Source organism: Thalassophryne amazonica, chromosome 17 (genome assembly GCF_902500255.1).
Source record: "Thalassophryne amazonica chromosome 17, fThaAma1.1, whole genome shotgun sequence".
NCBI classification, from domain to species: Eukaryota; Metazoa; Chordata; class Actinopteri; order Batrachoidiformes; family Batrachoididae; genus Thalassophryne; species Thalassophryne amazonica.
The window spans coordinates 50173777-50198753 of record NC_047119.1 but is presented as its reverse complement, the minus strand read 5'-3'; the positions used below and the strand labels follow the sequence as shown (position 1 = coordinate 50198753).

At 38.1% G+C, this 24977-nt stretch overlaps 1 pseudogene; it reads left to right on the top strand.

The window, feature by feature from the left end:
* LOC117529772 overlaps window positions 1–24977 on the top strand; it is a 58345-nt pseudogene that overhangs the window by 24104 nt on the left and 9264 nt on the right.

The window sequence follows — 24977 nt, the reverse complement described above, 5'->3', positions numbered from 1 at the left end:
CTGTCGTAAAAAACTATGCACTACAAATCGCACAAAGAACATTCAATCTGATCTTAGCGCATAAAACTTGAGGTACAATACTTTCTGTCTTTACAGTTACCGTATGCTCTGGAGTATATGTCACATCTGTTAAAAATAATACCACTTGAAGAGGAAAAACCCATGTATCATTTGCACTGGAGTACAAGTTCTTTTTTTTTCTGTATTATCAACTCTTTCCTTTGGAATTTTTGTGTATTGCTGCAGTTTAGGCATCATTATTGACATTTATTCTTTTATTATTAGAGTTTATTTTGTTTAGTGCTTTGATTCCTAAAAAGTCTGATATAAATAATCATGATAATTATCATTATTAATAATAAATATGGGACTTTTCGGTATATCTATAAGCTGCACCGGATGATAAATTGCAGGACCTTCCAAACGGGAAAAAAAGTGATTTGTGCTCCGGAAAATACGCTATATTTAGCTCTGCATATACAACCCCTGGCAAAAATTATGGAATCACCGGCCTCGGAGGATGTTCATTAAGTTGTTTAATTTTGTAGAAAAAAAACAGATCACAGACATGACACAAAACTAAAGTCATTTCAAATGGCAACTTTCTGGCTTTAAGAAACACTATAAGAAATCAAGAAAAAAAATTGTGGCAGTCAGTAACGGTTAAGCAGAGGGAAAAATTATGGACTCACTCAATTCTGAGGAATAAATTTTCATCCCCAAAACTAACACCTGCATCAAATCAGATCTGCTCATTAGTCTGCATCTAAAAAGGAGTGATCACACCTTGGAGAGCTGTTGCACCAAGTGGACTGACATGAATCATGGCTCCAACACAAGAGATGTCAATTGAAACAAAGGAGAGGATTATCAAACTCTTAAAAGAGGGTAAATCATCACGCAATGTTGCAAAAGATGTTGGTTGTTCACAGTCAGCTGTGTCTAAACTCTGGACCAAATACAAACAACATGGGAAGGTTGTTAAAGGCAAACATACTGGTAGATCAAGGAAGACATCAAAGCGTCAAGACAGAAAACTTAAAGCAATATGTCTCAAAAATTGAAAATGCACAACAAAACAAATGAGGAACGAATGGGAGGAAACTGGAGTCAACGTCTGTGACCGAACTGTAAGAAACTGCCTAAAGGAAATGAGATTTACATACAGAAAAGCTAAACGAAAGCCATCATTAACACCTAAACAGAAAAAAAACAAGGTTACAGTGGGCTAAGGAAAAGCAATCGTGGACTGTGGATGAGTGGATGAAAGTCATATTCAGTGATGAATCTCGAATCTGCATTGGGCAAGGTGATGATGCTGGAACTTTTGTTTGGTGCCGTTCCAATGAGATTTATAAAGATGACTGCCTGAAGAAAACATGTAAATTTCCACAGTCATTGATGATATGGGGCTGCATGTCAGGTAAAGGCACTGGGGAGATGGCTGTCATTACATCATCAATAAATGCACAAGTTTACGTTGATATTTTGGACACTTTTCTTATCCCATCAATTGAAAGGATGTTTGGGGATGATGAAATCATTTTTCAAGATGATAATGCATGTTGCCATAGAGCAAAAACCGTGAAAACATTCCTTGCAAAAAGACACATAGGGTCAATGTCATGGCCTGCAAATAGTCCGGATCTTAATCCAATTGAAAATCTTTGGTGGAAGTTGAAGAAAATGGTCCATGACAAGGCTCCAACCTGCAAAGCTGATCTGGTAACAGCAATCAGAGAAAGTTGGAGCCAGATTGATGAAGAGTACTGTTTGTCACTCATTAAGTCCATGCCTCAGAGACTGCAAGCTGTTATAAAAGCCAGAGGTGGTGCAACAAAATACTAGTGATGTGTTGGAGTGTTCTTTTGTTTTTCATGATTCCATAATTTATTCCTCAGAATTGAGTGAGTCCATATTTTTTTTCCCTCTGCTTGGTCTAAAAAAGTAACCGTTACTGACTGCCAATATTTTTTTTCCTGATTTCTTATAGTGTTTCTTAAAGCCAGAAAGTTGCCATTTGAAATGACTTTAGTTTTGTGTCATGTCTGTGATCTGCTTTTTTTCTACAAAATTAAACAACTGAATGAACATCCTCCGAGGCCGGTGATTCCATAATTTTTGCCAGGGGTTGTAGCAAACCTACAATAAGTGAAAGACTTTTATTCATTGTTTATTCAGATAGGTAGATAAATGCTCATCAACTGGTCAAAAATCACTGTGTGTGTGTGTGTGTGTGTGTGATGGTGGTGGTGGTGGGTGGGGGGTAGTATATGACTAACTACTGCTCATTTGGACACTTTGTGTAAATATGTACATTTGCCGTTTGTCTGACAGGCACACGAACGTGGTCTACACCCAAAATTAACCATCAACTGTGCTGGCTACAAGGCCCTGTCTTCACTGGAGGAGTACATGGAGCTGATCAACACCAGCCTGCCAGGTAAGAAGAAAGTCTTTGAAGAGAACAAACAATATACAGTTACACTTACATATAATAGATTCAGGTAGACCAGTGAGTTTTGTCCATTATAAGCGAAATCCGTTATATGTATAAAATGCACAAAATTATTTATATGTATAAAACGGAACAAAATCTGTTTTTTCTAAGTCCGCTGCAGAGTGGTACCTTAACATCCTAAAACCTGATTCATGTTTCTTCAGCTCTGTCGCCATGCAGTGACGTCGACATGCGTGTGACCCTTTTAAAATTCTCCGTTTCGTCTTTATGTAATTTGCCGCAGGAACAGCATATTTTTCTGGATTAATTTGTCCCTCAATGAGCTCCACTTCTTTATACAATTATCAAACTCCAAAGCAACAATACAGTATGTACAGTTTTCCTCCATGAATTGCAGGTCATTTGAGCACCTTTTTCTAACTCCTTGTTGCGAAGTCATATTTGTGGACTTTTCTGCCAAACATATTTGATCCAAGATTGAAATGTAAACTGGATGTGCACTGCAAAAAACTGTAAAAATATGATGGGAGAGGAAGGAGTGAAACAGTAAAAGTGAAAAATCACAGCTCTTGCAGTCTCACTCGTTTAGCAGGTACATGTCAGGCACCGGGGAGGGTTCGCAGCCACACAGAGGGCTCTGATCTAAAGTGGTTTTGTTCACCACACCCAGTGATATGTGTGAAACTTAACACAATGTTACAGTGCAGGCAGCATTTTGTTAATAATCACCAGCCTTGAATTACGTCCTGCCTTGTTTATGTGCCGGATCTGAGCACTTTTTGAAAAAAAAATTAATGGCCGGGCTTTTAATCAAGGAAATACGGTACCACCTTCTTCAAATCAGCGAGTGTCAGTGCTGAACTTCATTTCGTACCTCTGTTACTGGGCATATGTCCAGACAGCTCTGTCTGGTATATTTGCTTTTATTTTAACAAAGCCTTACCAACGGAGACGTATGAACACCTTGGTGTCTATGGAGATATGTTTGTGTGAATGAAAGCATGACATTTTAAAAGCGCCTGATTCATACCAGCTGCATTGTGTGTGAGTGTGTAGTGGCCGAGTTGTTGAATGACTGTGGCTCATGAGAATACATGTATTTTTGTTGCGGTGCTGCCTTGGCCAGCTCAATCTTTCAACATCGTCTGTTTTTAATAATGACTTCCCCCCCACCCCCACATTATAGCTTCTGTGAGTAACTTTTTTTTTAAGAAGTGATAGGGTGCTAATCAGCCTTTTTATAAAAAAAAAAAAAAATGCTGAAATTGGCACATGGAACTAAGCTCCCTGGAAGTACATTGACTGGACTGTGTAATGTAAACTTAAAAATCTTAATATACAAGTACATATAGATTTACCATCTGAACCAACAGCTTTTCCTCTCTACATTATCTTTATAATCTGGATTCTGTGGTTCATTGAGCTCTTAGTGAGTTTCGTTAAGCATTTGGAAAACAAAACTGACTTCTTGTAATCAGATAGCAGTCACATGGCAATTGCTGAAATGGTGTTTACATTTTTTTTATATATATATTTTTCATCTCTGGAACCTCTGCTGTAGAGATTGAAACTATAGTAAAAGGTGTTACTTAAATAATACTGATTTGATGTCACCATGACTGCCTACAGATCACTTCCTTGTTTTTGCTGCATGCTGTGGACCACATGCATGAAAATATGTGGCACTCCAAATTTCTAGAGAGGTGCAGCTGCAACGACTCTCAACACATGCAAACTGTAACCCGTTAACATGCCCACCGACATGAAAATCAACACACTCCACAACCACCATACAGTTTTGCTGATTCTCATTTATGTACCACAAAAAGGAGTTAAATGGAAGATATGTAACACATATATTTAATTTTTTTAAAAAAAGGAATAACAACTACCGTTTGTCATTCCTGTTCCGTTTTGTGATGTCTTGCAGAAATCAAGGCCAAAGCGAGCAAAAATCCATTCATCAGGTGTGCCACAAAGTTCCCTCTCATCCTGTGGCATCCGTACGCTCGGCATCACTACTTCTGTGTGATGACAGAAAAAGAACAGAAGAAATGGCACGCTGTGTTACAGGACTGTGTCAGACACAGCAACGACGGTAACCACACACACACACACACACACACGCGCGTTCTGTTATTCACATTGAGAAAGGTACCGCAGGGAAAAGTCGAGTTAATGTTACAAAACAAAAAGAAAGTCACCAAATGTGGTCAGGTATCAAAACTAGCACTACAGAGTTTAATTTTTTTTTTAAGGACCTGATGCACTAACCCACCCCCACCACCCAGAGCAATCTTTTTTTGGCTAATTTTAATAAAACACCAACTGTGGACACAGAAACACTTTTTTTCTGTCCTGTTTATCTGTGTGTGCAGTATATTTAAAATAGTTTGGGAACTAATGAAGGTCAAGTTCCAAGTTTCTATCTAACACCAATATGTAGTCAGGTCCATAAGTATTTGGACACTGACGATATTTGTCTTTTTGGCTCCACAAATGAATCAATCAGGATGTTACGTTTACATTTAATTCAAGGGGATTAACAAAAATATCACATGAACCATTTAGGAATTACAAACATTTTACACACAATCCCTGCATTTTTCATAGGCCATAAGTAGTTGGACAAACTAAATATAAGGATGATTCCTAACAAATGAATTGTCACTTTTACAGTCAATTTTCTTGGGACTAGTAGGGGATGGACACATGAACAAGTCACTGAATATGTCTTGGAATTCATTCCCATTAATCATTAAGAAATACAAACAGAATGGTAAATCTGTCTATAGTCTGCAATTGTCAAAACTGTACAACAAGTGAGGGAAGCCACCAAGATACCCATGATGACTCCAAAGAAGTTACAGACTTCTGTGGCTGTGATTTGTCTGTTGCATCACCAGTTCTACAGCTTCATCGGCTGGCTTTCAGTGGAGAACAAATGATGGGTTGCATACACACGTATGCTACAATCATTGTAGTACCCTCTGCAGTGATATGGAAACTGATGCATATTTGCATGCAATGGTTCAGAAAGGGTTTGTTTCAAACCCAAAGCTGCAAAGCTGAAGCGCAGGTGAGTGCCAGTTGCTGAGGCACCCAAAGATCACAGCTGACAAAACACCAGGTGAACAACAACAGCAGTGTTTCTCCACATTCATCTGTGCCTCAAGGTTGTGTGTCACAGCATGAAGCCTCTGCATGCCATCAAGCTGAGCCATCATCAGCGAGATGCTGTCGGAACGATGTGGTTGTTGTTGTTGTACTGAAGCTACAGAGTCCACACACCCCCTGCTCAGGAAATCTGCAACAGTAATGTCACATGTATTCATGTTGTTTTGCTACTTAAGCTGTTTGAGTCCAGACAAGCAGAGAGCTGTGGTTAACATTTTGGCTCTTGAGGGTGAGACATGGTGATGTGTGTGCACGGTCTGAAAGACGTCTGATATCACCTGAAATGTCTGTGGATAACATGCACCAAAGTGTCTTGTAAAGCATTCACATGTCAGTTGGGGAAATGGTGAGCCAACACGGATATTCAATCATCATTTGAAGATTTTCAAGGTGTTGTTGATCCCCAGACCTGTTGACTGTTCTATAAATGAATGGGACCTGAATGGCAAGCAGGTCTTCTCATACAAATGGACCAACATTTCAGTTGATTTCTGCTTCAGTTATATTACTACGGTACAGATGACTAACAGGAATCCATGGAGTAGAAAATCTCTGAAGACCAAGCAGTTGAAGGCATTGGGTCCATCAAAGAGACCACCAACAATGTCTTTTGGGCATCATTCCTGATGACGACCCACCACGTGATGCTGCAGTAAATGGAGAACATTATGCTGCCAACAGAAACCACAGCAGTAAAACCTATTCTCACTGGATCCCTGGTAACTGTAACTAAGATGACAAATGCCAAAGAGTGCAGCGTGGAACTGAACGTCATATTGGACAGAACCATTTTGTGCTTCCAGACAGCATCTGCCCCACATATCCCTCATGACTACCTGCTCAGTTTACACCTGATTAATTATCTCAGGTGTTTTCAAGCTCTTGATTGGCTGACCTGTGGGTGGAGGGTTAGAAAACGTGGGGAAGGTGGTCTCCAGGAGGAGGGATAGAGATCCCTGCCCTCAGTCATTTTCTTTCTACCAGGAACATGACCATTTGCTCTTGACAAAATCCCAAACAGCCAGAATTTATGTAGATGAAAGTAGGCACAATCTGGGCTTCCCCAGAACCGGTTCCATCTATCTGGCATTTGTCTGGAGGGTCTTCCTTCTTTGTGGACAACTTTCCCCCTCTTGGACAACTTTAGAGGAGCCGTTGTTGAACATCTGCTCTCAGATCTCCTCAAATCCAGTTGTTTGATCAACTGTGGGTAGCCTGGTATTAATTTACTGCCAAGATGTCTGTCAAAAACCACCACAGGGATAAAGTCAACCACAGCAATGCGACAGTCCGCAAGAGTCAGATTATGATGCAGAACCGACAGTTTTCTTACCAACTCTAATTACATGACGTGTCATGTTGCGTCAACAAAATAGCTAATATGAAGATGCCTCACTGGGCTCCAATTCATAAATGCTTAACTTAAGTAGCTACTTACCCTGAAAATAAGATTAATCAATAATGAAAAGAATAATTAGTACAGGTAATTAATTCTATGGCAACGCAATTACAATGACAAGAAAATCTGGTCATATTTTAGCTTGCCATTAAAATATTTGCTCCGATTGTAATTCCATTAGCGTGAGTAGAAAACATTTGAACAGAGACGTTTCTTACATCAGGGCGGGGAAGCGCTCAGGATTCTTCTTCAAAGTTTGACGCAAGTGTCATTGTGTTGTGAGACAGGAGCTTTAGAGCAGAGACATTCCACAGGATGTACAAACATAATGTAATCCATTTTTTCGCCATGCTGTAACACTGCTCCCTTGTCAAAAACAACTCTCAGACACCTTTGGGCAAACTGTAAGAGGAGGGTTTAAAAAAAAAAAAGGGGGTGTAAATGAGTCCAGAGCTTTCTTTGTTACGTGCAGCTGGCCTTAAAAACAAACTCAAGGGATGAAAAATGGATGACAAATTTAACGGAATCCTAGAAAACTGTCATTTGTAATTATTGCATATTGTAATAATGTAATATTATAATCATATTGTAATAATGCCACGCCATGAAAAGCTCTAATAGACACTAATAGTGTGTTAAATTTAAATCTGGCTGTTTTTGCAAAATCAGTTTACTGTAATATAGATGAAATGCTAAAATTTCATTATTCTGATTTTAAAAGGTGTTTTTACAAGAAGTATGCACATACTAATTCAGTTGTTGGTCAGACAGACCTCAGTTTTACATGTAAATAATGTTAATGGTTTTACATATGATGAACTCAAATTTATGTTGTCATGAATATGTGTAAATGAATGGTTTTATTAATTTTAAATGAATTTTCTTTTTTTAAATATGTTTCATGTTTTTTTTAGTTATGTAATATTTTAATTTATTACTCCTATGCTGCTAGTTTTTAAAGTACACATGTAAATTTGAGTGCATTTTATATATATATATATAAAATTGCCCTTTAGGTCAGACTTTTTAAATGACAGAGAAAGTAAATCTTCAAGTTTCTTGGTTCATTGCTAGTAGAACTTCAGTAATTAATAAACAATTAGATTAATTGACAACTGATTTGATAATCAATTCATTGGTGTGAGTAAAAAAAAAACTAAATATCCAAATTCTTTGATTTCAACTTCTAAAATGTGATTATCTGCTGTTAGAGGCATCCACATGGGTTAAAAAACTGAAACAGTATTTACTTTTTACATTTTTTCTTTGTATCATTATTATTATTACTACTTTATTATTTTATGTATTAAAGCAGCTGATTAAAAATGTATGAAAGGTTATATGTATAAATATGAAAGGGTAAAAAAAGGAGGGGAGAATAGATAAATGGAGTTCTATTCTAGAATCAGTTGTGTAGTTTAATTTTCTAATCTTTGTTTTTAGATTTTTACAGAATTTAAAAGGGTAACAGAAATGTGTTCAGGATGTTTAAAATATTTTTGGGTGTGTGAATTCCTATGTCAGTAAAAAGAGAATTAAAAAGTGACCTCACTGTAGCAGGTTTCCTGTTTAAAAAAAAAAAAGCGAGTGTGCATGAAAGAGACAAGTGAGGGAAGCCACCAAGACACCACGAAAACCCTGCACATACCAGTTTTGCATGTGGATTTATTCTACACTCTTCATGATAAAGCTAAGAGGAAGACACAAAAAAGAACAACCCAAAATTCTAGGTTTGAGTTTGCTGCCCCTGGCAGCCCACCACAACCCCAGCCACATGCAGTCAGAACGGACAAGTTTAAATTCCAAGTGAAGCATCTGCAGCCGAAATAGACAACATGACGTTCAAAGAGCAAACATGAAGACATGCCCAGACAGAAAAACTTAACCGAAGCCACCTGAGAGACATGAAGGCAAAAACTACCTAAGCACAACCTCTACGCAGTACACGGCTACTGAACAAAGAAGCTGGCAGAAGAAAATGTTCAAGGTCGAGAACACTGCAGGAGGTCGTCTATCAATGCCAAAACCAGAGTACACCCCAGGGCTCCAAATCAAGACCACGTGGAAACAGAAAGCACAACTAAAGACAACTTATTTTTAATGTTGTCATTCTGCAGGACCTGGGAGGACTGCATGTTGTCACCTCAGCTGACCTTTGTTTACAGGGGGATCACAACACGCCTCTCGTTCAGCTCAGTCACACACTTTACCACTTTTTCAGCATTATCAGCTTTCGCACTTTGCTTAAATGCAAGAACATATTTACCTCTGCCAACAAAGTCTGGCGGAGGGTATGTTTTTATCCATTTGTCTGTTTGTGAACAGCCTGGAGCCCACAATTTTTCATATATCATTATGACATTCTTAGTGAAAATTCATGTCCTGATAGGCAAGAACTGGTTCAGTTTTCAAGGTTATAGGTCAAAGGGCAAAGTCAGTAAAAATCTTGAAATATTGGAAAAATCCCTATCTTTAACATTGAACAAATTTATATATAAATTTATATTTATAAGTTATATTAATTCATAACTGGGGGTGGGGTGGGGGGTCAAATTTCATATTTGAGCACGTTATGTAGGATGGTATTCTTTATCTGATCCGGATCTGATCCAAATTACACATTTTGTGGCCATTTAAATTTAACATTGAAAACCCCATTTAATGTACATTTTACATTATATTTTAATCAAACATGACCCATTCATGCTCATATTTGAAAGTGAGGTGCAGACTGGTACTCACTATCTCCTGACAAAGTTTGATCTAGATCTGATCCAGATTGTGGATTTTGTGGACATTTGAATTTAATATTGGAAAGCCCATTTGATGTACATTTTGCATTATATCTCAATCAAAATTGTCTCAGTCACTCTCATTTGTGACAATGAGGTGCAGACTGGCACTCTCAATGAACAGACTAAGTTTGATCCGCAATTGAGCCGTATTGCAGATTTTTGATTTTAGCATTGAAAAACCCTTTTGATCTATATTTTAGCTTCTGACACGTTGAACAGGACTTTAACCTTGAAAATGTTTTCCAAGGTAAAAATTTTTGTTGAATTGGAAACTAGTGTTGGCGGAGGTTTGCGCTCTACTAGCGCGGTGCTCTAGTTGTAGCTGTGCTTCAAATGCTAAACCCTCACACTGGCTCACAGCTGCAGAACCTGATTAAAAAACAAACAAAAAAACAGATTTGCATTTAGCCACTTGCTTTGCTAACTGCCTGTTTTGCATGAATTTAAAGCTGCAGTTGCGTAAAAGAAAAGCTTGTACCTTCTGTCGTTATCTTGAGGGATGTTTATATCAAAGCCACACCAGCTCTGGCGTACAGTTTGAGACATTTTTGACTTGAACCTCTGTTCACTGCTGTGTGGCCTTCCTGTGTTTTCCTGCAGGACCTGTTCGGGCATGCTCAGTAAACACCCGCTGCATATTTTAACTCTGAGTTCGGCCTTCAAGAATGTCAAACACATCGTGTGTTACACTGTTGCCATGACCGTGGTTGTGAAGCGTGGATTGGAGTTCATGTTTTGCCTGTTGTGACACGCCCAGTCTCACTTCTGTCGTGTTGGCTTTCAGGAAATCCAGACCCGGCATTTTGCTACCAGCATTTTTTCATGCAGTACATGATCCCTGCTGTCTACTGCAGTATAACCTTCATGCGACAGTGGACATGCAGGGTTGCGTGATAAAAACTAGTTCTGATGAATTCACATTGTGATACACATCCCACCAAAATAACCAGATTGTACGTTTTAAAAGATTTGACTTGTCCAACATTAATTCCAAGTGGTACAGTATGCACTTTAGTGAAGAAGGTTCCCGGTTCAAAACCCACCAATGCCCCATGACCTTTCTCCACATAATATGGAGTTGCATCCGGAAGGGTATTCGGCGTAAAACGTGTACCAAATCAACATACAGATCCACATCAGATCTGCTGTGGAGACCCCAAGTGCAAACAAAGGAGCAGCTGAAGGGACCAACTAACTAACTAACTTATTGTAATGGGTTTGCTAATGGAAACAATTTGCATAAACTGGCTTGGGTGCAGTCCAGACATGCCTCAAATGCAAGTTTCACTTTAAAAAAAAAAGTTGCGTTTTGAAGCACCCCCAATAGGTGGCACCATAAACTTACTCACTCATCTTCAACAGCTTACTCCAATTAAGGGTCACAGGGGGCTGGAGCCTATCCCATCAGTCATAGAGCGTGAGGTGGGGTACACCCTGGACAGGACACCAGTCTGTCGCAGGGCCACATATAGACAAACTCATTCACACTCACACACACACCTACGGACAATTTAAAGTTTCCAATCCACCTAACCTGCGTGTCTTTGGATGTGGGAGGAAGCCGGAGCACCTGGAGGGAACTCACGCAAACATGGGGAGAACATGCAAACTGCACACAGAAAGGCCACAGGCGGGAATCAAACCCATGACCTTCTGGCACCCTAAACTGCGCACCAAAAGTTTGCCATTTTCGACAACTTCTTTCACTGCTTATTGATGACCAAAATAAAGCTGGGAAATCATTGTGGTTTCCCAGTTTCAAAAGCTTTTTTTTTTTTTTTCCAAGAATCTTAATTTTCGGCATCAAGAAATTGAGTGTTCTTTTAGGTTAGGGTTAGGTACCTAGAATTTTTTTATTTTGCTATTAATGTATAGGGCTTCCATCAGCAATTATAGAGAAAGAATACTGCATTTTGTATTTTTACTGGTTTGCAAGGTACTTTAACTTATGAGACTTACAGAACGAAAAATCACAGATTGATTATTATTATTAAGACTAATAACAACAACAACAATTTATATACGACTTACCCAGGACTCAAGTAACTAAACAAAATAAACTCTAATAATAAAATAATGCATGCCAATGATATGAAGTGCACTACAGCAATGCACAAAAATAACTAATTAAAGAGCTGATAATACAGAAAAAAGGTGCAAGTTATACTCCACAAAATACAAAAATTGTTAATTTGGCTGAATTCATTTCTGAGTTACTATTAAAAGTAGTCAAAGATTATAATAACCTCCTGGATGGTGATCAAGAATAAAATAGTAATACAGGCCCGGAGGACCACTGGTGGATTTTATTGTGTGAAGCGGGTGCGACTCCCCTTCTGGACGGGACACATGACAACTTCCCCAACCAAGGCTGGTACCAACGTACAGCTGGGTGGACTGAGACAGTGTGAATCAAACAAGGACACAGACAGGTAGAGTGACTGGTAATCAAATGCAGGTCGACACACTGGCCGTCTAACTCCTGTCCAAACATATCCAACATTTCTAACAAATTTAATGAGAATTGGTGCGGAACCTTTCATCTAATCCTGCTGACAAACAATAAACCAGTTATGTGATAGAAATAATGACGGGATGTAGCATATTAGCATCCAGTGTTAGTTTTTCCAAACCCTATATTTGTCTAAGGAGACAATTACGTTAACACCATCATTTAGTTGTCTCTGAAAAGGAGCAGCTGGGCTTGTGGTTTATATTTGATTGCACATCAGATGTTTATTTTATCAGGGCAGGGATTTAATCTTCAGCTGCCATCAAGTTTTCTTCTTCATATGACTCATGAAGGCAAAACAACCTCATGTGCAGATCCAGTTACCTCATACAGGGTTTCCTACACAACTAGTAATAGTTTTTATCTAAAAACTATTGAACAATTATCCCCTATGGTACATTTTAACAAATAAGTCTACTTGATTTCTGTATAAAGTCATTTAAATACAATACAGGTTAGATTTATTTCAGTTTTTCTTCAATATGTTCTTGGTTATTCAAACCTTTTTAGGTTTGAATGTGGTTTATTGGGGGAGGAATTTCCGGAAAGTTGCAACTGTCTGCCACGTTGCACAGTCCTATTTGAGCACCGTCACTGGCCAGGCATTACCGTCACTTTATAAACGTGGGGAGGGACAACAGTTTAACATGTACTAAGTGTGCACACACAGCCACTCCAGCCCTGAAAACAAGCAACAGAAAAGCAACGATCACAACACACACAGCGGGAGTGCTGCTATATTCTCTGCAAGGGATGCCTTCAGAAAATAGTAATTAACTTCCAGATTTTTATTTCAAATGTAATTTATAGCACCTTTAAGGCAGAGATATGTTAACATGATGTTAGGTGGGATTACCTACACTAAGTACACTTGTATTTGTGAGAATTTTTTTTTTTTTTTTACACATCTGTCTAGAAGGAATGTTGTCATCCGATCTGCTCTAGCTTATCAAAAATCAGAGCCCTTCCGGTTTTGGTGTTGTTCATGACCTGAATGTAGATGTTTATCTGTTCTTTACGTAATGATGTGGCGCATTTTGATCAATTTCTAAAAAATTAAAAGAAAAATCATGATGAAACCAAATTCTCAGCGGATTTCAATGAAATTTTTTCCAAGGGTGTATCTTGGCCTAACTTAGAAGTCATTAAATTTTGGTAATGATCTAGAACACGATCCAGATCCAGTAATTTTTTTAAGGATTCTTTATCAATGCAGGGTAGGGCCAATTTCAACATTTTTGCATCTATCTTCATGAAGACGGGTCACAAAGGCTGAACAAAAATTAAGTTAAGACACAACAATAATTTAGCATTTGTTTCTCCTCATTGAATAAACTTGTTATTAGAAAATCAAAAAAACTTGTGTAGTCCATGCAGTTTCTCTTTATAAATACATTTGCTGAAGATCTAAATGTTTAACCCTCTGGGGCCGACGCCGTCGGATACGACGGCTGAGACCAAGCTTTACTAAATTCTAAATAACTTTTTAATGATATGGGATAGAAACTTGCTTTTTTTTTTTTTTTTTTTTGCTGAAAAGTTAACTCTGCAGACTTTCGAGCCACCGTCCACTATCTTTGTACTCCTCATAGAAGCTGTGTGATGACGTGAGCAATGTGAGTGTCCAATCGGAATTGGTTCACCGTCACATGGTTTTCCAAAATCCAATCGTAGGGCAGATTCGCCTCATGTGACACACCAAAGATTGTTTTAGGAGTGATGCATTACTAGTTTATTATAGTTTGCTTTGTGTTTTGAATAAATGTGTGTGGAAAATTATTTCCCGCTTTACTTTTTCCTTTCTTATTTCTGATTGTAAACCTTTATTACACTTATGAAACACAACTATAGCATAACATAAAACGTGATTGTGGGATGCAGGGAGAGCTGTTAACAGCAATAATAAAACATTTATGCCAGGCAAGTCAACTGTCCAAAAAACCCCAGAGGGTTAACCACTGAATCTGACACGTGACGGTAGATGCATGAAATGACGTGGAATTAGTCTCTTTGCCAAAGGGTATTCCATGTGACATCAGTGACCCTGTGGCCTTGGCGGAGGTTTGCGCTCTACGAGTGTTTCTAGTTCATATTTTGATGATATCCATGCACTCACAGAGGGTTTCCTGAATATTTATTGTGCTGTGGGTTTGGCCGGGACCACGGTACTCCACGTTAGGTAGCTGTACTTCTACATGTCAATAAGAAGAGCAGCAGCAGTATGGTTTTTCAAGAGAACCACTTGGCATGAAAGCAGGGGTCAGTCAGGTAAAAATCCTCAATCATACTTTACGTTTTAATATTTAATGCATTTGAAATGCCAAATAAATTGAATGTTTGTAGATGTGGAGGCATGGAGCTTGTCTCCAGTTGGTATTAAAAAAAAAAAACTCTCACCAACCAGATTGCAGTGAGCCAGAGAGGAAGGGAAATGCCTTAAATAAAGAGGCTGCAGTAAATGCTGCCACATGTTCCATTTCTACACAATGTACACACACACACACACACACACACACACACACAGAAACTAATCTGGATCTACATCTAGTTTGGGTCAGATGCAGGGAGCAGAAGTGGTGTTTTATGGGCCTGGAAGATCATCACGAATGATTATGCTTTTCCTTATTTTCTGTTGACACCGAACGTAAATTTCTTTGCAGAACAAGAATGTAGAATTCACTTGCAGCTCTTCTTATATACACGGAAGTTGTTTTAAAATTAACTCACTTCCTTGTTATGTGTTGCCACAGCAACAGCTTATTGATTCCTAATTCGTGAGCTGTCTGCATCATGTGATGTAGATTGGTTTGTCAATAAGGGATGGAAGGCTTTATTTGAATGACAAAAAGGGAGGAGCGCATGCATGCAAACCTCATAACTTTCAAATAAGCATGCACTGATGTGATATTTTGGATCAGTATCGGTCTGAAAATCATGAGATCGGATGTTGGAAATTTAAAAACAAAATCCAATCTCATGAGAGTTTACTGTTGCACATCTGGGTCATGTTGTGAACTGTGTGTATTTTCAAATATTCTGCACTTTAGAGCAGAATATTTGTTTCACAGTTTCAGTTGATGTTTTGTTTCATGGCTTGGTTAGCAAAGTACCTACACACAAATGTATTACAGTACAGCAGATAACAGAATATTTACAGAGGAATCCTTCAAATGGTGATACAAGCACTAAATTCAGCACAATTAGTCCTTAGACATTACTCTTTTGAAAAAAGGACTGGCCTCTTGAATGTTCAATAGGCGGTCAGGTATCCAATTGAAGAATTACACAGGGGTCAAAATATAAAAATGCTCCAATCATGTTGAAACCTACACCACATTATTTGTCTGAACATAAAGATTCCAAAATGGTATAGTTTGGACTTTCTATAACTAAAAGTTATAGAGTTATGGGGTTAAAAACAGCAAGAATGGTGACAAAGGTCAATTTCAGTTTGTACAGGGGTCAAAAGTTAAAGTTGCAAATTATTGGTTAAGTTAATAGGGTTTTAAAAAGGAATAGTTTGCACCTTGTGTCCTGCTTCATTGTCGTTACGGGATAACATATGTCACATGTCATAGAATCCAATGGACGTTGACATTGTTTGAACTTTACTTTGGAGACCAAGCATTCAACAATCAAATCTATTCCAGTTATTAATCCTGTCCTTCCTCCAACTTCAGTGTCCAGTAAATTCCCATGAAATCTTGTGCCAGGATGAGCAAAAGCGCCGACCCTCCTCCCATCATCACAGTCACTGAGCCGAGAACAGCTCAGCTTCCTGTCTGCCTCCCCATTCGTTGTTTTTTTTTTCCTGTCTTTGTCTGAGTCACAAACTCACATCATTCAACAAAATACACAGACGTGCACATTAACAGATGAGTGCTTCTGTGTGACAGAGTACATGCATGTTTCTAAGAATGGCTCATCAATACACATTTTTCAATGGTTGATGTCAATATGATGATTTTTTTTTTTAGTTTATTTTATATGCATCTAATAAAATACAACAATTTAATAATAACAAATGAAAGAGAAAGTTGCTGAACTTAAAAGTTACTGTCTGCCCTCATTGTTTTAGTACATTTATATTTTTTATTATACACAGTATTTAGCCTTTAGATTGGAGTGATGTCACACCCACGAAATGCAAACGGTATCTTTTCTCTGCTCTCAGAAACTTAGAAGAACTGAAATATCCATTGTTTCATACTTGCACAGATGCGGGCACTCGTGTTTTTAGGGCTGTGGGGTTTCAACTAACGTTTCCATATCCAGTTCTCTTACTGTATCTGTAACTTTTATATTTATGATATTAGTTTTGTTTTTACACTTATTTATACAAAAAAATGATACAGAAAATGCACAAAAGCTCACATTTAATTATCAGATAATTTCAGCTTATTTCGTTGATAAATGACAAAAAACCAATTACTTAGCAATATAGTTCATGATTATTTTTTCTCATGTGACAGCGGAACCAATATCCATTCAGATTAGGATTTGGTTCACGTTTTAAGCCAGATGTCCTTCCAGTTCTACATTTCAGTGCATCTTTTTGGTGTAGGTTCATTATTCTTTTATTTTTTTAACTTTAGGTTTCAGATTTAAAAAATAGGATTGCTCTACTATTTTAACTGGTGTGTGTTTTGACAAAAAACTCCTTTAGCACCCCCCCCCTTCCCCCACCCAAATCCCATCCCTACAAAAAACAGTTTTATCTGGCAAGTGTCAGATTTTTTTATTTTAACTTCATTTCTATTTTTGGAAGAAAAAAAAAAGGTGATGCTTGGTGGTGTTATTTAAAGTACTAGCTTTGAAACACAGTTATTAAAAGGGTTTTATTTACTTATTTTTAAACATTCTTTTGAGGCGTGTAAATGATAGTGTCCCACGTGCAACTTCCTAAAAACGCTCATCCTTCTTCAGTTGCTATTGTCATGTTGCCTGGGAAGGGTGGTAACTATGGTAACCACATAGGCAGTTTCCTGTTTTCAGGACGTGACACAGCTGTGCGTGATCAACGCACTGCTGACAAATGTAGACACGGCAGAAAATGTGGTTTATGGAAAATGTGGTTTGGCAAGATTTACCATATTTCTGAAATATCCTGCATTTTGTTTGCTTTAGTTTTAACATTAAACATCGGTGAATCACAAAGTGTGACGTTATTTCTGGAATGACTTTAAAAAAAATAATAGTCGCAGCCTTTACTTAAGGTTGTTTCATATTTCAGAACCCCCCCCCCAAAAAAGAATGTCAAAGCTACAATAAGTAGGAAACAAAATCTTGACCAGTGACTACACAATGCAGTGCAGAGCCTCACCACTAGATGTCACTAAATCCTACACACTGTAGTTTTAAATGTAATATTGTAAAAATTCATGCAGTTTCTGAAAGAAACGTGATACACAATGAATTGGCGCTTTACTGCCCCCAACAGGTCTGTCGGAGGAGTGCATCGTCCAGACTCCAGCCTTCACCGATGCTGTGCGACTTTACAGGCAAGCCAAGGGACACTATGGTACCTGGGATATGATGTGCGGAGCGCCCCCACAGGTGGGTACAGACAGACTCCTCTGTTCAATCACACTAATGCTGCATCTCGGACTGGAACCTTCCAGATCTCAATTTCATAAACACCATGGCCAACACCTCCAATCGTGTTTTAAAAGCTTCAACAAACAGAGGCAATAGATGTGTCTGATGAACAAGAACTGTGTCCTTTTCACCTCTCAGGGTCTCAGAATTCTCATTCATTTTGGTTTTATTGGATCTTTGATGCCGTCCTTGTCAACTCATAATGGCCCAGTCACACGGCACTTAACAAAGGGCACTGAAGTCCAAGCGAAACAAGAAATCTGGACTTTCGTTGACTTTCATTGGCATCGTTTAACCTTCGCGCAGCTTCGTTCCTGCAGCTGGCGCTTCGTCAGGATTTTTAAACTGTTGAAAAATTTGAACGAAGAGCAACGAAAACCTCAATTCGTCCGAGTTTCGTTTTGCTGTCGTTCTTAACGTTTTTTAATCGTTTGTTTAGTTTTTGTAACGTTATTGTTTAGTTTGACTTCATTTGACCAGCTGAGTGTTTTCACACAGTGCAGAAGCCGGTTTGTGAGCACTGCTGCTGCCGCTGCATTTATATACCGTCGGAAATTACAGGGCAAACTCAGCCTCTTTGCTTGGATTTTTTTATCTGGGTCAGGAATCAGCTTCAATGGGCTCAGGCACCTTATATAGGCCAGAATTAATCTTTTGTGTGGATATAATTAATTATTTTGCCACAAGCAACTGCAGAATTTGAAACAACAAAAAAAGTTGTGTAATTTCAGACGGTACTTGAACGCAGCGTCAGCAGCAGCTGATGCGTGCGCTTATCATTTTTTATTAAATATAACAATATGAGTGTAGGAATGACAATCCAGCCCTTATGTACATGTGGCAATAGGTAGATAATTCAAATGATTATATAAAGAGCTGTTCTGGAAGACAGAATTCATGGTGTGGATCAGCTGCAGCTGGTTGAAATAACCGCACATGTGAGTCAATGCACGTTCACACAGACTGATCAATTTGCTGCTCTGATATATTCAGTTATTTTTACACTTATATTTATTCCCCCTTTTGACAGTTTTCTGTTATAAATCAATATATATGGCTTAGAACATAATTAGAACACAATACAGTGACACAGCAGTGACCATGGCACACCAGAGGGTTTTTTTTGTTTTGTTTTTGTTGTTTTTTTTGTTTGTTTGTTTTTTTAAATTGGAGCAAGACGGAGCACACAGCATGTTGTCAGACACTGAGGATTCTGTTGATGAAGGACATGATCCCTCTTTTGTTCTGGACGAGGAACCAGAGCAGGTGGTCCCATCGATGTGCGCACAGATCTCCACAGCTTCTGTTTGCAGTTTCTCTAGGACTCAGGCACTATGAGCTCCGTACCAGCGCTGAGTCCTGGAACTCAGAGATGCAGACACACACTGCTCCAGCTGTGGCTCCAGGCGCGTTTCATTTACAGCATCAAGATCATTAGCTTTGGTTTGGTTTTGCTCCTCTTTCATCCCTTTTGCATTCTTGCTTCGCAGGCTATTCAGTGATAAAGCTCTTTCGTCCACCTTTTCTCAACGATTTGTGACTTTTTTTTACCTTTTCCCTTCATTCAGGAATCGTCGTGTGCCGTGTGACTGGGCCAATAAGTTACTGAAGAAGAAGCTCCACATGCAACAATGATGAAATGACTAAATATGAAAGCTAGGGCAACACCTAGAACCCATAATACCAACAAGGGAATACAGTCAGTCAGATCTGACAGTTCAACTCGTCCAGACTTAATTGTGCAGAAGTGGAAATAAAAAACATGAAGTCCATTCATTAATATTGCTGTTATACATTACAGCATGTTTGCACTTTAATATTTTGAGTATGTATATCTTTGCTATGAAGCACAGGTTTTTTAGTTGCACATCAGTTTGTTGGCTTCCATGTCGTCTTTAGACAGAACTGGCTACGAATTTGGTAAAACCTACAAATAAAGCATTGTATACGTTAATCCATATTTTGTTTGCAATCTTTTTATAAAATTAAATCTGTCACAATTCCTCTTGAATGAGCCAGTTTTCTTTTCTTTTTTTTTTTTTTTTTTTGCAAAACAACAAACTTTTTTTTTTCCAAATATGAGCTCATATTTGTGCATAATTTTGGTCATCTTTTGTCCTGATTGTTCATTACCCAGCAACATGTTTAACTAAATCTTGATACTGACCTTCAATATTCTTTGTATTTGTGACAATTTTGAGGCTTCTTTTTGATGCTGAAATAAACCTGCTTTGGTATATCCACCTGTTTTCCGTGCAGATCCTGACTAATCTGGTGATGGAGACGCTTCATCCCGAGCTGAGAAATCTCATTGGTCCTCGTCTGAGGGGGAAGCTGCAGGACAGACAGAGGAGCTGGATGCTGGTGAGTTCCTTCTAAACTCCACTTCAGGTGTCTTCCTGTCACATGTTCAATGAAAGCTAATCAATTTCATGTCTTTGAATGCCTCACTGCCTCAGATCTCCGACGCCGTGCACAGGCAGGTGTTGTCACAGGCGGCCAATCAGTATGAAGCTCTGACCGGTGCCTGTGAGGCCAAAAAGGTTCAGTTGGATGCTGCTCTGCGCACCGACATGGACCAGATCATCACGTCTAAAGAACATGTTACTGGCAAAATACAAGGTGACCAAATATACAAAAATTCAATGTGTGCAAATGCAGGAATCACTCAAGTGTAATTGTAGGAGTAATTCCTTTATGACATTAAATTAAAAATAAATAAATAAAAATCAAGCAACCTTATATCGTCATTTTTTAAATTAATCTTTGTGGGAAAAATCTCTGCAACGTGCTGCAAATTAAATAAAAATAAGAAATTGAAAATATTAGAGTGTCTAACATCTAAATCATCAATTTTACAACCGTTTTTATTTAAACAACTCAGAGGGTGGCCACATGGACATTTTCAAGTCTGTGTGATTGGAGATTGTTTAGTCACTAGAAATGGTGCGATCCTGCTCTGTTGATGTGAGGCTGTGTAGTGGAGCAGATAAGTTTGATTTTTGGCCAGAATTGTTCACTTGGTGATACAAGCGTCAGCTTTGGCATGAATGTTCTTCATAAATCAGTGTTTGAGAAAAAGTGTGGGCCACTTGAAAATCCAATATGGCGGCCAGGTAGGGTCAATGAAGAATTACACAGGGGTCAAAATTTTAAAATTCTCCAATCATTTTGAAAACTATACCACATTATTTGTCCGATCATAACACTTCCAAAAGGTTTGGATTATCTGTGACTGAATGTTATAGAGTTATGGGGTAAAAACAGCAAGAATGGTGACAAAGGTCAATTTCAGTTTGTACAGGGGTCAAAAGTTAAAGTTGCTCCAGTCTTTGTAAAATGTGATGCAAATTATTGGTTTTTTAAAAGGAGTAGTTTGCACCATGTGTCATGCTCAGTTGTCACGTTACAGGGTAACATATGTGACATACCATAGAATCCAATGTACGTCGACATTGTTTGACATATACTTTGCATACCAAGCATTCAACACAGTCAAAAGTATTCCATTTATTGATCCTATTAGCTCAACCAATAATGTGCACCACCTTTTACCAAAATTGGAGCAAGTTTAACTTTTGACTCCTGTACAAACTGAAACTGACCTTTGTCACCATTCTTGCTGTTTTTACCAAATAACTCCAGAACATTCAGTCACAGATAGTCCAAACTATACCTTTTTGGAATCTTTGTGATCAGACACATAATGTGGTATAGCATTTAATATGATTGGAGCATTTTTAAATTTTGACCCCTGTGTAATTCTTCATTGACCCCTACCTGGCCGCCATATTGGATTTTCAAGTGGCCTGCACTTTTTTCTCAAACACTGATTTATGAAGAACATTCATGCCAAATCTGATGCTTGTGTCACTATTTGAAATCTTTTTCCACTTATCTGCTGCACTAGTGTGAGAAGGAGACTCGCGAGGGAAGCCACCAAGACATCTCTCACCACACTGAAGGTGTTACAAGCTTCAGTGGCTGTGATTGGAGACAGTTTTGTCTGTCACTTCTGCAGTCACAGTTTTATGGTGTTTGTTAATTTGGTCTTCAGAACACTGGATCTGTCACCTGTTGATCCAGATTAAATTAGCTGAAGCCATTCATATCATGTGAACTGAAGTGGAAGAACTGCATTCCATCATTTACACTGTGCAGAACTTTTCTGACTTCATCACACAGATATGACTCCAGAGTGCACGCTGAGTGCTTTAAATGCTGCAGGTTCCCTTTACATGTGGGCTGTGCAGGACTGTGACTGTTGTACTACAACCTGTTGATTTAATTTCGTTCTGTGTGCAAAGGTCCATCGTTCAGCAAATGAGTGACATTGTGAACATCGTGCTCTTTCCATTGTGTTGATTTGTCACCACACACATACCAACACACAGGCATGTGAACAATTTCAAATGTCGTCTTGGCCTGAGAATGTATAATGTTTTAATAGTTAATATTTTAAAAAAATGATAAATTACAATTATTTTATTTAAGTATTTAGCATTTATCACACAAAACATACAACTAAATATGTTTTAAATTAATATTGCTTATATTAAAATATTTTTAAACATACTTTTTATTTAGTATTTATCACACAAACCTCCAAATATTTTTTTTTAATTAATATTGCTTAATATTAAAATATTTTTAAACATACTTTTTATTTAGCGTTTATCACACAAACCTACAACTAAATATTTTTAATCACTAATGAAAGTATTATAATATTTAATAATATTAAAACCCGGTTAGCTAGCAGCCACTTGTCTCTTGTTGCAAAACTCCTACTTTGATTGAAAATGGATGGCAGCTGCTTGCTTTGATTCTGTCTCTTGTAGCTAATGTGACCAAGGCATGAGAGGGTCCCAGCCATGATTGATAGCATTATAAACAACGGTATCTGCTGGACAACCTATGTAATGACACCATTTGCAACAGCCAACGTGTTTTTCTGTATTGTTTTATTCAATAAAATGAAAGTTTTCATATCTGCAAAAATAACGTTGATACCAATATGTTTGTGAAAGGCTCATATCAGCTGATATTATTGGCCAACTGATATATCAACCAGGTTCTACGTATGTACTCTAAATGTGTAATTGTGTTTAAGTTATCGTATTTTCTGAAGTATAAGTCAGTTTTTACTAGTTGGACAGGTCCTGCAACTTATACGACAGACTGAAAAGTCCTGTTTTTATGTTCATGAGTATTATAATTAATAATTCTAATAATAATAATTATTATTATTTATATAGGACCTTTCCATGAATTACCTAACTAAATAAAATAAACTCCAATAATAAAAGAATAAATACCAGTAATAAAAGTACCATACATTACAGCAATCCACAAATACCCCAAAATCTACAGCAGATTAAAAAAAAAAGGCTCATGTTTTTGTTGTTGTGTTTCCAACAGTGTGAGCCAACAATCAGTTAGAATCTGATTATTTATTCTGTTCCAACTGTGTCAGATAAAATCTAATATGATGTTCGTCCTTGTTGGAATTTCAAAGTACTTATGTTACACAGCACATGCTGTGGTGTGCACATGTGCTACACTGAGTTCCTGTCTGCTGTTAAACTGACCCCAAGGGAAATGCTGTTACAAAGAGTTTCACATGCAGAAAAATGTGCAACTTATACTCTAAAAAATATAAATAGTTAAATTGCAAGAGATGGATTCATTCATCTGTTCACTCTCTGCATTTTACTGGGTGCATTCTGAGGCGTTCTCAAAGTCTGGGGAAAATATTAATGTGCCACATTTCAAGTCAGAAATCCAACCTGCAAGAACTCTGACTTACTTATTATTTATTTTAAACCTTTTTGTTGTATTTTCTTTCATCCTCCACGTGTCCGGATGTGCAGCGTTGGTGTTGCCCAAAGCAGAGCAGCTCCTGCAGACCAGCATCCAGCCGTACATCAACTCCATCCTGGAGGCCTTGATGGAGCCCACCAGCCGAGGTTTTGCCGAGGTCAGAGATGTTTTTTTTCAAGGAGCTGGTCGAGATGAGCAAGAACTCCCTAAACGACACAGGCAAGGAAAAAGTGGGAGAGGTGAGACGACGCGAATCAGTGATCCCGTGTTTGTGTGGTGACCTTACGATGCCACCTTCGTTCCCCTGAACTTGCCCTCTCATCCCTCAGCACATGGACAGGTTATCCATGCTGGCCTTCCACCCGGTGAAGATGCAGAGCTGCTATGAGAAGGTGGAGGAGCTAAACCTGGAGGGGTTTGCAGCAGCGGTTTGATGTCTCCAGCCCTTCTGTGTTTGTCAACCGAGCTCAGATACTCATGAGGGAGGTGAGATAACTTGTGTGTAACATATGAAAACAAAAAAAAGCTCAACAGACAGCCAGCAGAAGGCAGAAAAGTGCTTCCAAAAATTTTTTGGGGGGGCATTTTTTGTTACAAGCAGGCATCTATGCTAGATCAAGTCCTTATATAGTAAGGTTTCACATCAGGGGCGATGCCAAAAATAAAAATAATTTTTGGTGATTTTTCAAAAATGGTCCAATCCTTTTGATATGCATATCAAATTACTCGTCTTGACGAGTACAGTTCAAAATATATAGTTTGACCTATTTTTGACATTGCGTTACATCACAGTGACTGAAAATGTGGAAAGGTCAACGCACTTTTCGTGAAGGGTCAAATTCATAAAATCTGTTATGATGGTCCGATTATGACAATTGTGGTGTCTAATTATATGTTTTCTTGCACAAGAAAACCAATAAGACAACTTACATAGACCATTATGCCAGTCTTAGCTATGAAATACAATTATGTCAGATAAGATGGGTCTATTGATTAACTTATCCACTTCAAAATGGTTATGACATCAAAATTGATCATAATTGGCCTCTTTTATGTCAAGCACATTAATTAAATATAAAAATTGCATAATTATGTTTTTGTGAATATAAAGAAAATCAGAATACAAAAGCAAAGACAGAGACATTTTAGAGTACACTATGGCTAATTTATTAAAATCATTTTTAGGATTCATTGTTTCCATTACACAACATA